This window comes from Lissotriton vulgaris, chromosome 10, assembly GCF_964263255.1.
Source record: "Lissotriton vulgaris chromosome 10, aLisVul1.2, whole genome shotgun sequence".
Taxonomy (NCBI): domain Eukaryota; kingdom Metazoa; phylum Chordata; class Amphibia; order Caudata; family Salamandridae; genus Lissotriton; species Lissotriton vulgaris.
Genome location: NC_141698.1, coordinates 292,972,747 through 292,987,227, shown reverse-complemented (window position 1 = coordinate 292,987,227; position 14,481 = coordinate 292,972,747).

Genomic DNA, 14,481 nt, shown 5'->3' with positions numbered 1-14,481 from the left:
CTCATCCATCTGTACCTATATAGGAATATAACCAAGAGTCAACAGAATAGAGTAGAACCCAGTATAGCAGTAATAAACATCACCCTGTATGAGATCAACCCCAAGCCACTGTACCTTTTTACCAACCCTAGAGACATTCAAACTGAACTACACAGGACACAGTCGGATGGGGCACTAGAAGGGAGGACATTGTTTGTCCAAGGACTTAATAGAAAGAGGTTCCTGGAGGTAGCAAGACCACCACACCAGTGCACAAATGTGTCCACTCTTGCCTCCTTCTGTGGTTCCAGAGTGACCCTTAACATATATAAAGCTACCTTCTTTAATGACAGCTAAACCCCAGATGTGGAATTCCAGTGCAGGGCCGCTCAGCTCGACAACACTAGTGGAAATGATTCCCATGGGAGGAGTCAAATGCCAGAATAGACACTTGGTGCCAGGAAATCTGGGATACCGAGATTAATAAGTACACTTGGTTGGAGGGAAAGGGGAACTCCTAATTGTACAGGAACTTACTCTGTATTCCTTGTATTTCAGGGTCAAAGGTACCATACTGCTTGGTTCAAATGAGAGCTGCGAAGAAATACTGCATGTACTGGACCTGCAATGGGGCACCTCCTCGTTAATGAAAATGTATTGGCAGTGCAGCGAGCTTACCTACACCCAGCTTGTTCCAGGATGTCTGGGCCTCTGCACCTTCATCACCATACACACCCCAACACTGGTCATCTCTGGTGAAGATCTGTTTGAGTTGTTTCAACATCTGCTACAGAAGAAAACAGCTCTGTTGCATCAGGCTCACAGAAGAACTTCTGAGTATTTTGGCTAGGCTCAGTACAAGGACATTCAGGAAGAATGTAAACTGTTTTCTGAAAGTCAAGTATAAGCAGGAGGGTTGATATCCCTCTTCACCTTGCCAAATGAAGGCGAACACCCTCTGGTTACAAAAAACTAGGTGGGAAATGTTGAAGAAGATCAATGACACAGAGTTCGACCTAACCAGTATCACAAAAGAACTGATAGCCATCTGCCTTATGGTGATGTAACATCGGTATGTGTTGAACTTGATGACCCTGAGGGAGGGTGAGGTGTATGCCAAGATTGTTGCATTCTGTTGTACTTTTAGTTTTTGGAAATTACCTCAAGAATTGAATTCTTACTCTTGCAAATCAAGCACTGCATCGTCTACAAGCTGACATGAAGAAGGAGATAGGTGGCCATGAGCAGGACTGGTTTCATACTATTTTTTCTTGGATCCTCTTATGGATGTCCAAACTATTCATGTCATTACTTCCAGATTTCATTTGTGTACTACTGTCAATGTGTCTATGTCTATGTGCCGTTATTTATAAAGTGCAGCTGTTACTCCAAGTGCTACTATGACAGTACTACAGCTGTTACTTCCGCAGAAAAAGTATCAGCCGGAGAATAGGAGGGAAAACCTAGGGACTGGAAAAGAGCCAGTTCTTATGTTTTTTTCTGAAACACAGGCATTGCCTTGATGCATCTGATTGTCAATGAAAGTTTATTCCAGAGGGAGGGGCCCAGGAAAGAGAGAGCTCTGCCCCTGACATTGCCTTACTGACCTGATGAACTCTGTAGAGACAGAGATTTACAGAGCAGAGGTTTCTATGGGGGGGTGCAGAACTTAATTTTGTCTTGCAAATGCTCTGGGCTAGTTCAAGGGAGGGCTTTCTGGGTCACAAGCAATGTCTTAAAAATAATCCTCTTCCTCACTGGAAGCCAGTGAAGACACTTAAGAAGATATGATGCATGAGAATTAAGAGGGAGCCCGACAAGTGTTTGAGCCAAAGCATTCTGGACCAGCTGCAGCCTATCTATCAGGTATTTGGGCACGCCTGAATAGAGTCAGTTCCCAAAGTCCAGCTGTGAAATTATCAAGGCTTGAATCACTTGTTGTCTAGCCATAAAGGACAATAGAAACAGAAACTTCAGAAATAGTCGAAGAAGGGAAAAACAAGTGCCCGCCACTAAATTAACTTGGGTGCGAAATAGCAGTTGTCCATCAAATGTGAAACCCAAGTTTTTTGACTACAGATTTTTGGTTAAAGGTGGGGGGAGGCATCGTATGCCCAAAAAGACGGCCAAGTTGTCTAAGCCTCCGGACCAAAGAAGAGAAGCTCTGTCTTCCCAGTATTACATTTAAGCTGGTTCATGGACAGCCACCTAAACAACGCTGTGAGACAATTGCGAATTTTGTCGCCTGGTAAGGCCTCACTATTCTTCCAGGAGAACAGCAGTTGAGTGTCATCCACATATGACATGATTTTTGCCCCTAAAGATTCTGCCAAAGTAGCCAAGGGGGTGAGATAGACATTAAATAGAATCGGACTCAGGGCAGAGCCTTGTGGCACTCCTACCCTTAGATTACAAGGGTTGGCAGAAAAAGGGTGGCACCATACCTCTTGTCCTCTCTCCACCAGAAAAGATACAAGCCACTTCCAGGCCAGCACCCTAATTCCTAAAAAGAGGCAATGAGCTAAGAGGATGTGGTGAGAGATCGTATTGAATGCAGCTGATAGATCTAGCAGAACCAACAGCCCCCTCTCATCCACTTCTGGGCTACGTCAGATGGAGTCAACAACCTCCAGCAGAGCTGTTTCAGTACTGTAGTTAAGGCGAAAATCAGATTGGTTAGCATGTAGTAGGTTATTCCTTTCTAGTTATGAAGATATCTGATGGTTAACATGTTTCTCCACCACCTTTGAGAAGGTTCGGAGGAGAGAGATTGGTCTTTAATTGGTCGGATCAGAGGTGTCTGCCTGACTTTGTTTTAGAAGCGGTACATTTCCGCCTGTTTCCATTTAATTGGCACAGAGGCGGATGAGAGCGAGATGTTAAATAACTGATTCACCAACGGGTGAATAGCCTCTTCCCCACAAGATAGGATAAAGGAGGGGCCAAGTTCCGAGCGGGAGCCTTGTTTGAGGAAACCTAAAGCTAGCAGAGTCTTCCTTTGGAATTAGGAGAAAAGGAGTTCATGAAGTTAATGATGGAGACTGATGGAGTAAGATCTTGACAAATCTCTACCCCATTCTCTTTCTCACTGTGGGCTTCAACCTCTGTGCCAGGGCCCTAAGTGTCCCTTTCAGCTCCGGGAGTTGGGAGGCTAGCCTACATAGTAGCTATTTTTTCATGAACAAAAACAGCGAGTGATTCACACCATTACCGGGAAGGGGGTTTATGCTTAGTACCTACTTCAGGTGAGGTAAAAGACCTAACCATTAAAAAAAAATCCCTGTAGTGGTTTCCCGCGTTTAAGATTTTGGCCTCAAAGTAAAACCTTTTTGCTAATTTGATTTCTTTATGGTACTTCCTTAGCTCTGCTTTAAATTCTGCTTTTGATTTTTGGCAGTAGGCCACCCTCCATTACCTCTTCTTATGTTTGCATTCAACTATGCTATTTTGAGGGATTGAGTATACCAAGGATTGGGCACATTGGTGCGGCATTGATGAGTCCTTCTTTCTGAATCTAAAGCTTGGATAGAGGACTTAATCCAAATATCTATCCGGCTAACATCCTTATCAATATTGCCAGCAAGAGAGGGTTTACCTTCTTCAAGTCTACTACACATGGATTACGGTTGAATTTTATAAATGGCTCTTACCATACTGATAAGTTGCCTTTATTAAGAGGTGCCTAGGAGCTTTGCCCATCTGAAACTGAGTATGTAGTGGTAAGACCCAACAAAAGGGATAGATGAATCAACTTCAAGAGGTAGGAAGAGAAGATTTGGTCTAACATATGGCCAGCACGATGTGTGGGGGCAAAATTGATTGAATAAGGCCAATGGCCGCCAAGTTCTCCAGAAACATTGACCTCTCTTTAGCAAGTTCACACTCCATGTGTAAGTTAAAGCCTCCCGGCAGGATGCAATGTGCATATCTGAGCATTAGAGGGGTCAGAACCTCACATAGAGAGGATATGAAACCTCCGGTTGGGCCAGGAGGTCTGGAGATAAGTGCCCCAGATATAGATTGCTTGGATGAAAGGGAGAGCATAAAACCTAAAATCTCTGCCCCTTCTAATTCCATTTGTGGCAGAGGCATCAGAATGTAACACTCCTTATATATAAGTGCAAGTCCTTCCCCTCTGCCCTTGTCCTGATCTTTCCTCAAAATGTTTAATCCTTTAGGGATCGCGGACCAGATATCCGGGCCAGAGGAATCAGTGAGCCAAGTTTCTGTTTCAAACAGAGTGTCAGGATATTCATCACACAGTAGGTCATGTACATTAACAGCATGATTTGGAAGGGAGCGGAGTTAATCGAGGCTGCTAAAAAAGAGGGGTTCATCTCGTGTTGATAAATAATAGGTTGCTCCCTAAGATTAGTGCAAAGGTCACATGATGTGCACTTACTCTCTAGAAGACCCAAAGTGTAGGGGTTAAAATGTGTTCAAGTAGAGGTTATGGCCAAATTTCGAAGTTGACAAGGGCTGTAGAAGAGACAGAGAGTACTTTTTTTATGGCACTGGCATATTGGCTTGCGCTGGACACTTTCGTGACGCTGATGGGTGCAGACGGACTTGCCTTTAGCACACCTTCAGCACGTCTGCTGTGCATCCGCACAGCGTTGCTGCTTAAATACATTAGGAGAACTAGGGAAGCCAGGGAAGCTAGAGCGCACACTCTCAGAAAAGGCTGGTCTAGCAGTCCCCAAGGAGGAAAAATGGCCGAGGTGCACAAGCACCTCATGTACGCAGCCCAGCAAGAAACATCAGCTGCTAGTGTTGTGTGGTTTCCAGCAAATTTGATTTTCCTGCTGTAAAAACGCAGTTCTCAAATTTGGAAGAATGCAAATGACTAGGAAAAGAATAGCAGACGCTACAGCAACACAGACCATATTGAATACATCACACACGAGGAAAATAATGTAGTTGAAAATTCAACTAGAAGGGGGAATGTTACTATTGGTGAATGTGATTAACACCATGATATATGCAGGCACAATAGCGGCAATGCCAATAAATGCAATGTCGATGTATGCCATAAACCAGTGTTTAAGTACCAGGGCCTTCTCGGAAGGCCACTGCAGCTTGCACCACACATTGCCCCTGCCAGTCCTGCCATTGACAACATTACCAACATAACACCTAACCATCTCACTCCTACAAGTGTGAAAATTCAGACTATTTTAGGTCACGCAAAGCTCTAATAATGATGTGAGACGCTGTTATTATTTATTTTCTAAGTATATTGTCTTAATAAACACAGTTGATGTGCCTCATCTCAAAACTAAAGACAGTGCCACCATGTGGTGGACTGTCACTGGAGCCAGTGCTGACATTTAAGTATTTAAGTTTCGGTACCGAGCACCAGAAACCACTTGTTCAAATTAAGCACTGCCATAAACTATGCACGTATAACAATGTCAAAACTAGTAAAAACAAATGTCGATGTACACATTAAGAACTGTATGCAGAATAATGAGAATGTTGGAAAATATGATATCAATGTTCGCCATGTTCTAAGCACATGCAAAATTGAACTCATATAATTTTTGGCGAATTTACCTGAGATGAACTCCCCATCAACTCATTGTAAGAGATACAAGGTCAGATAGGCCCTGAGACCGGAACCCAGGCCTCGGAGCTCAAGGCAAGACACAACGGGTCCAGCAGCGGATCCAGTGACTACACCAAAATGGATGAGTATCACGGATCCCGGCCTGAGACTCATGATGTTTTGTTCTTTTAATTAGGAAGTACAAACCAAGAGGAAAACCTCCTCTTACATATATAGCACCTTATTGAGTGCTTCACGTAAGGTGCTCACTGCATGGTAGCCCTTGTTTCACCCCGTCACACATAGGTCCTGAAGAAAGCCAGTTTTTAACTAAGGCCTGGCTGAAAATAGTTGACCACACAGGACGTGGGAGACAATAAGTCTCTCCAACCACGCCCAAAAGCCTTGTTTTTAATTCTGCCCAGGTCCATTAATAAATTAACGGACTGGGACCTCCAGGACAGTGTCTTTTAACCCCACACAAATCACATCACTGCACACTCACTTGACAAAACCTGCTCCGCTGTAATCAGGCGTCGTAGCACACCTGAGGCACACTCAGTGACTCGGGTGGGGCCCGATGATGAAGCATGCCACCAACCCGGCTGGTGGGTGAGGGCTTTCTTAAAAAACAAATAGTTTTTCTTGAAAAGACAATTATCTTTCGATTTATCAGACACATAACCTTTTCAGGCAGCTAGCTCTTGTTGATGAATATATAGCGTGAAAGTTAACACATTAGCCAAGTGAGTTATGGAGATGTCTTGCTATAAACAAGTAGTGGGAGAAAAGTAGACTGTTGTTACAAATGATATCTCCTGAAAAAATAGTTTGAAAAAAAATTGAAGCCACAAAACAAAATGTAAACCTTTCGTGCCTTTTAGGGCAAGGGTAAGATTACTGGGAGTAGGGCAAGGGGACACCTTCCTGCATAAAGTGGAGCATTTACAAAACAGTGTGGAAGGAGCGGGGAGACTAGTAAGTGGTTTCTAGGATTCATTGAAGGGTAGTATTAAGGAGTGGTAAGGGGTTGGTAGGGTTCAGGGTTGGTGTAAAGGGGTAGTTAGGGCTTATAGGATTCAGGGAAGGCTAATGTAAGGGGTAGCAAGGGTTTTTTAGTGTTCAGAGAAATATAATATTAAGGGGTGGTTTGGAGATTTTAGGGTTCAGGGATGGGTAGTGTAAATGAAAATGAGTTATTTTGAGCGTTAAGGGAAAGGGCAATGTTAGTGTTCAGGGCTTTTAGGGTTAGAATAGGATAGCAAAGTTAATAAGGCATTTTTACATTCAGGGAAGGGTAGTTTTAAGGAATCATAAGGGGTTTTAGGGTCCAATGATATGTGGCACTAAGGGGTAGTAAGGAGTTTTTGGGGTTCAGGGAAAGGTAGCATGAAAGGATAATAGGGACCTTTATGTTCAAGGAAGGGTAATGTAAAAGAATACTACATTTCTAGGGTTCAGGGATGGGTAACAATAAGGGGCAGTAAGGGGATTTTAGGATTCACGGAAGGGAAGTCTTAAGCCACAGTATTGATTTGATCTAAATCAGTTGTTGGTAGTGTTAAGGAGTAAATACGTGTTTTGGGGGTTCAGGGAAGGGTAACAATAAGGTGTTTTGGGGGTTCTGAGGATTCATGGATGGGAAATGTTAAAGGATGGTACGAGGTTATTAGGGTACAGTTAGATAAATTAAAGATTGTATGTAATAAAATTGACTTGTAAAATTCAGCATTTTTGGAATTATCATAGGTAATAATGAAGGATACAACAGCATTACCTCAACATTTTCAACTCAAATTTATTGTAGGCTTTATTAAATAAAACCATCAAGTTGACAGCCCTTAAATAAGGAGCCTAACTGCATTTTAAAGGCAGAGTAGACCAGTTGTTTGTTGAAATATCAAAATTATACTGTTCCTAAAATCTTTTTGTTATAGATTCTCATTGTATCAAAATAATGCCAGTGCACATTAAAACAGCATTGTGTTAGTTCTTGTCATATAAAATGCAACAAAAACATTGGTTGTTTTAATTTTATACACTCACAGAAATGCATTAAATGCTCAGGTATAACTTACAAAAGGCATTTTTCTGTGGTTTTTCATATTTGTTCCCTCTATAGATTGACTCATTACAATATTGCAGCATTTTTTCTTTAGACCAGTGGCCTGAGGACATCAGCCCACCTAAGTACCTCACACTATCTTCCATTTTTTGAGAAGACATTTTGACTCTCTTTTTTCTGTTTGAGACCGCTACGCAGAGGCTTACTATCGAAAATAGGAAAACTCAGAAATGGCACCCAGGTGCTGGGAGAAAACGCCTAGCAGGTCAGACACATTTCACTTTTATTGTATTGAAAAACTCCTGCTTTTGAAGTTTGTATTTGTAAAACAAATAAATTTACCCTGCCAGCACATGGAACTAAGGGGCTGCACAACAGGGTTAGAAAGCCCTCAACTGAGACACTGTTGTGTCGGCTCCTCTGAAGGCACAGAGGTTTTTGACAGGCAGGCAGAGGTCTTTGAATACGGCTGAAGTCTGCCTTCTGTCTTCTATTGTTGAATATGGCAGGCTGTAGAGATCTTTGAATATTGTAAGCTGTAGTGTGCCTTCTGTCTTTGAACATGGTAGGCTGAACTCTGCCAGGGCAGTGGAGTACTTCTCTCTGCTGCCCTGGTAGGACGCAGTCCACCAGCCGGCATCTAAATAAGCGGTACAAAAGGGGGTGGTAATGGACGGAGCATCTGAACCAATCAAACACTCACACCCAGTCAAAAGTTCTGGGTTTAATCCATCACCGTTCTTTAGCCCACTCTGCCACCCCAGTTCAGACATGGCTATATGCAAATCAGTCTGACCCTGTGCCTCATCGGAACAGTCCAGCCCGAACTGCCAAGCCATACCTTCCCTGGACCGGAAACAAGCTTCCGAGGACCGGTTTCTGGCATTCCAGTCATCTTCAGCCCGGCTTGCTTGAATCCAGTGGCAAAGTGAGCAAGGGACTCACGTCTGAGCATACCCTGCCACACTTATGGCGGCCAAATGTGGTACAAAAGGGGTGGTAATGGACGGAGCATCTGAACCAATTAAACACTCACACCCAATTAAAAGATCTGAGTTTAATCCATCACTGTTCTTTAGCCCACTCTGCCACCCCAGTTCAGACATGGCTATATGCAAATCAGTCTGACACTGTGCCTCAGGGGAAAAGTCCAGCCCGAACTGCCAAGCCATGCCTTCCCTGGACCTGAAACAAGTTTCTGAGGACCGGTATCTGGCATTCCAGCCGTCTTCAGCCCGGCTTGCTTGAATCCAGTGGCAAAGTGAGCAAGGGACTCATGTATGAGTATACCCTGCCACACTTATGGTGGCCAAAGCGGTACAAAAGGGGGTGGTAATGGACGGAGCATCTGAACCAATCAAACACTCACACCCAGTCAAAAGATCTGGGTTTAATCCATCACCGTTCTTTAGCCCACTTTGCCACCCCAGTTCAGACATGGCTATATGCAAATCAGTCTGACCCTGTGCCTCATGGGAACAGTCGAGCCCGAACTGCCAAGCCATGCCTTCCCTGGACCGGAAACAAGCTTCTGAGGACCGGTTTCTGGCATTCTAGCCGTCTTTAGCCCGGCTTGCTTGAATCCATCGGCAAAGTGAGCAAGGGACTCACATCTGAGCATACCCTGCCACACTCATGGCGGCCAAAAGCGATACAAAAGGAGGTGGTAATGGACAAAGCATCTGAACCAATCAAACACTCACACCCAGTCAAAAGATCTAGTTTTAATCCATCACCGTTCCTTAGCCCACTCTGCCACCCCAGTTCAGAAATGGCTATATGCAAATCAGTCTGACCCTGTGCCTCATGGGAACAGTCCAGCCGAACTGCCAAGCCATGCCTTCCCTGGACCGGAAACAAGCTTCCGAGGACCGGTTTCTGACATTCCAGCCGTCTTCAGCCCGGCTTGCTTGAATCCAGTGGCAAAGTGAGCAAGGGACTCACATCTGAGCATACCCTGCCACACTTATGGCGGCCAAAAGCGATACAAAAGGGGGTGGTAATGGACAAAGCATCTGAACCAATCAAACACTCACACCCAGTCAAAAGATCTAGGTTTAATCCATCACCGTTCCTTAGCCCACTCTGCCACCCCAGTTCAGAAATGGCTATATGCAAATCAGACTGACCCTGTGCCTCATGGGACCAGTCCAGCCGAACTGCCAAGCCATGCCTTCCCTGGACCGGAAACAAGCTTCCGAGGATCATTTTCTGGCATTCCAGCCGTCTGCAGCCCGGCTTGCTTGAATCCAGTGGCAAAATGAACAAGGGACTCATGTCTGAGCATACCCTGCCACACTTATGGCGGCAAAAAGCGGTACAAAAGGGGGTGGTAATGGACAGAGCATGTGAACCAATCAAACACTCACACCCAGTCAAAAGATCTGGGTTTAATCCATCACAGTTCTTTAGCCCACTCTGCCACCCCAGTTCAGACATGGCTATATGCAAATCAGTCTGACCCTATGCCTCATGGGAACAGTCCAGCCCGAACTGCCAAGCCATGCCTTCCCTGGACCGGAAACAAGCTTCCGAGGACCGGTTTTGGATTCATAATCCTCTCCAGCCAGGCTATCTTGAATCCAGTGATAGAATGAGCAGGGGACTCATGTATGGGCATACCCTGCCAACTTAAGGCGAACAAAGCGATACCAAAGGGGATGATGGACGGAGCGTTTGAGTAAATAAAACATTCACCCAATCCGAAACAGGTCCCAGGATGCTTGCTTCCGGTCCAGGGAAGACATGGCTTGGCAGTTCGGGCTGGATTGTTCCCATGAAGCACAGGGTCAAACTGATTTGCATATGGCCATGTCTGAACTGGGGTGGCGGAGTGAGCTAAAGAATGATGATGGATTAAAACCAGATCAGTTAACAGGGAGTGAGTGCTTGCAATGTTCAACACTCCGTCCATCATCCCCTTTGATTTTGCATTGTTCGCCCTAAGTTGGCAGGTTATGCCCAGACGTGGACCACTTGCTCACTTTGCCACTGGGTTCAAGATAGCCTGGCTGATGAGGGTTATGAACCCGAAACCGGTCCCAGCAGGCTTGCTACCAGTCCAGGGAAGACATGGCTTGGCGGTTCGGCCTGGACTGTTCCCATGAGGCACATGGTCATACTGATTTGCATATGGCCATGTCTGAACTGGGGTGGCGGAGTGAGCTAAAGACTGATGATTGATTAAATCCAGATCAGTTGACCGAGGGTGAGTGCTTGCAATGTTCAACACTCCGTCCGTCATCCCCTTTGGTTTTGCTTTGTTCGCTCTAAGTTGGCAGGGCATGCCCAGAAGTGGGTCCTTTGCTCACTTTTCCACTGGATTCAAGATAGCCTGGATGATGAGGATTATGAATCCAAAACCGGTCCCAGAATGCTTGTTTCCGGTCCAGGGAAGACATGGCTTGGCAGTTCGGGCTGGACTGTTCAGATGAGGCACAGGGTCAGACTGATTTGCATATGGCCATGTCTGAACTGGGGTGGTGGAGTGAGCTACAGAATGATGATGGATTAAACCTAGATCAGTTGACTGGGGGTGAGTGTTTGATTTACTCAAGCACTCCATCCATCATCCCCTTTGGTATCGCTGAGTTCTGATTGGCTGGCAACACTTCAACCAGGATATGTAGGCTGCCATCTTGGGACTTGGCTTCAACCAAGTCCCTGCCCCCCCCCCCCCCCAAACAAAAGGCAAAAAAATAAATAAAATGAATTGTGCAGAAATACCCTGACTCTATAGCTCTGGTGCTGGGGTCCAAGAAGGACCTAAACAGGGCAAAAAGAAATTGCTGTGAATTTGTGTCAAAAAGAAAAAAAAATCCCCAGGTGGGCAGGTCCTGGGGGGATTTCATGACAAAAGAAAGGGGGCAAATGGGGTTCTTTGGGCCGCGTGGACTCCACCTACAGGGCTTTGCTTTAAATAATGGGAGGGGGCCGCATGGACCCCCCTTCTGGGCTTCCTAGAAGCCCTGTGGGCAACCACCTCCCTGAAGCTTTGTTTTTAATGATGGAGGGTGGCTATGTGGACCCCCCCCCCCCGCGCCCCTTTCTGGGCTTCTAGAAGCTCCAGGGACTAAAACATTCATACAATTTGCAGGAGGCTTCATGGACCCCCCAGACTCCTTGTACCACCACCTCCCGGGGGCAAAATACATATTAAACAATTGGAGAGGGTCTGCGCGACACCAATCCCGGTCTTTATTTGGCCCCGGCGACCACAACACCTTCCGGGGCCAGCCATCAATACAGGAGAAAGGTGGCTGCACAACTCCCCTTCTGGAACCATTAATGGCCCGGGGATTCGTCTCCACCAAAATGAAGCATTTGGTATATTGCTTTTACTGGAAAGCTATAATGACTCTGACAGACTAATTAACACTGTCCCCCCTCATGAACATTAATTGCTTTACATTAAGGAAATTTTGCATTATATAAAAACGTCATTATTTCTCAAAGCAACTGCAGATTTCACTCTGTAATTCCAGTTAATTCTTCCTCCTGGATTTACTGCAACCCCGGTATCAGTAACTCCTTAAATGGAGGCTTAATAGAACCAGATCTGGGGCACTCATTGTGAAGTCTTTATTTTGAGTTTTTGGCAAACAGACTGACTCTGATGATACCCTACATGGTCAACACATATCCCGATTCTCCTGCCATTGTTAAGCATCAGCAGATGGGAGCAGATTCAGATCCTTCAGCGTCAACCCACAATTGCGTTGGTCTTACCTGAGTCACATGGAATTGTGCACGAAGTGGGCATTGATTGACAGTTTTCATTTATTTTCTGCATTACCATTTCCAATAAAACCAGGCTGCCGAGCACAACAACATGTTTTTAACTTGAAGCAAAAGGGCACAGAATTAAAATTGGCTTTAGACAAGAGGATCTTATGATCTGGCGCCAATGCTGGTTTGTCATTTTTACCAGCATCCGTGACTGAGCAACAGATGCTTTGGTTGGCCACTCTAATCGAAAAGGCATGATGCACATATTTTACATAATGCCACACATGTGTTACTGTACTTGTGATAGCAGTTCTTTGGATTAAACGCTCAAAGCACTTAAGCTACATTGCCATCAAAACTGACTTTACTGTAGATGTACTCGAAAATAAAATCCTGGTTATGTTATGTTTATTTGTAAAGTGCACTATCACATGTGAGGGTATCCTGGGTGCCAGGATTTTTTTTCCTGCAAATCATAATTCCTTTTCCATAACCTTCAAATCTCTAAACTGTCACAAAAAGGTAGTATGCGTTAATCGGTATCACAGCTCTTCACTTAGCACTACACAAACTCCAAAATTACATATATTTATGGTAAGCAAAAGTCTTTCCATTATCTCCTTTGTTTGAATATTTGTGTGTGGTTGTGAGGGAGGCACGGAACGTTGTGCACAAAAAAGTGAACATATTAACCTAAATCATAAAATGTTACAAAATATCTGTGTGGCTCCTCTACAAGCACCAGTTTTAAAGGACCTTATGTGGGTGCTATAGAAAACATAATGAAAGCTAAAATTCACCAGTTAAGATGAACAGTACAGTCATAACTCCTGCACGCACCCCTCTAATGACGGGAGACATGATGGTGTATACGATATCTCAAAGTATAGCATCAATATCACTGTTCATCAGCCTACCAATCCCTTGATCCACCTACACATCTTTTGGCCATGTGCTTTGTATCAGGACAGAGTGTGCCCTCTCATGTCCACATCCCATACCTTGTGTCCTCTGTCCCTACTGAACCTACTCTGCATTTGGTCATGTGCAGAGCGTTCCCAATGGACAGTGGGCTCCAGGCACAAGGTGTGACCTTCATCACACCCCTGGATCAAGCCATTGTGCCCAGATAACATGCATTGAGCAGCCACTGTTGTTGAAAATAAACCCTCTAATCCATTGGTACTGTCGGGCTTGTGGCGGACCTTAGATTCCCGCCCGCTGGCGCTGACGGAGGCTCCGCCTGCCTTCTCCCATCAGCTGGTTGGAACGGTACATGAGGCCTTCGAAAGGAGGGGTCTGCATCAGAAACGCGCTTCGCGTTCCTGATCGTACCCCGCCAAGCCTCCAGCGCATTTCCATTTTCCCTTCTCCTTACCTCCTGCTATTCTGGTTCCACGTCAGAGAGGAGGTTCATTTCTGTGTTCCTCTCTCGGCGTTCTTCTCTGTTTTCCGTGTTTTGTTGATGTCTCTTCCGGTCAGGGGATCCCTAGGTGTTGCTGAGACAACTCGCAGCATTGTTGCTCCCTAAGCAGTGCAGGGTAGTTAACTGCTTCCTCGTGTATAGTCCCAGTAAAAAAAGGAAAATAAAGGTGGTTTAAAGAATCTTTGGTTTAGTAGTGGTAGGTTGCGCTACGTTTTGTTTCATGAATATTCCACCTATAATTATCTGATTCTTTGCCTCCTTTGTTGTTTTGGGGAGTGTTTGTTTCACCCGGTTGTGGCTTCTTGTTTTTGTTTCCCTCTTTGGGGATCCATATTCAGACCTGTGATATATACACAGAGACCACGAGTATTAGTTACATTACGGACCCAGCATTATTTTTACTTTTCCCCCCGCTTATTTTTGTATTCTGTTTTCTCCTGATCAGGGAAGTTAGTTTTTTGTTTTTTTCCTGGTTCAGGCAAACAAGAATACCATTTTTTTTTAGCTCTATTGATACTTGATGAGGGTTTCATGGAGGTTCGTGCACTTTCTTCACATACTTTTTTGTGGTTAAACTACTACAGTCCTTATGAATAATAACTGTGCCTTTATTTTCTAGATGCCTTAGTTGAATTCTACATCCTAGTGCTTTATACATTTTGTATGTGATTAACCGAATCCTTCCACAGATATAAAAGCAGAATAAGTAATAGCTATACTACAGCTTGGTAGTGT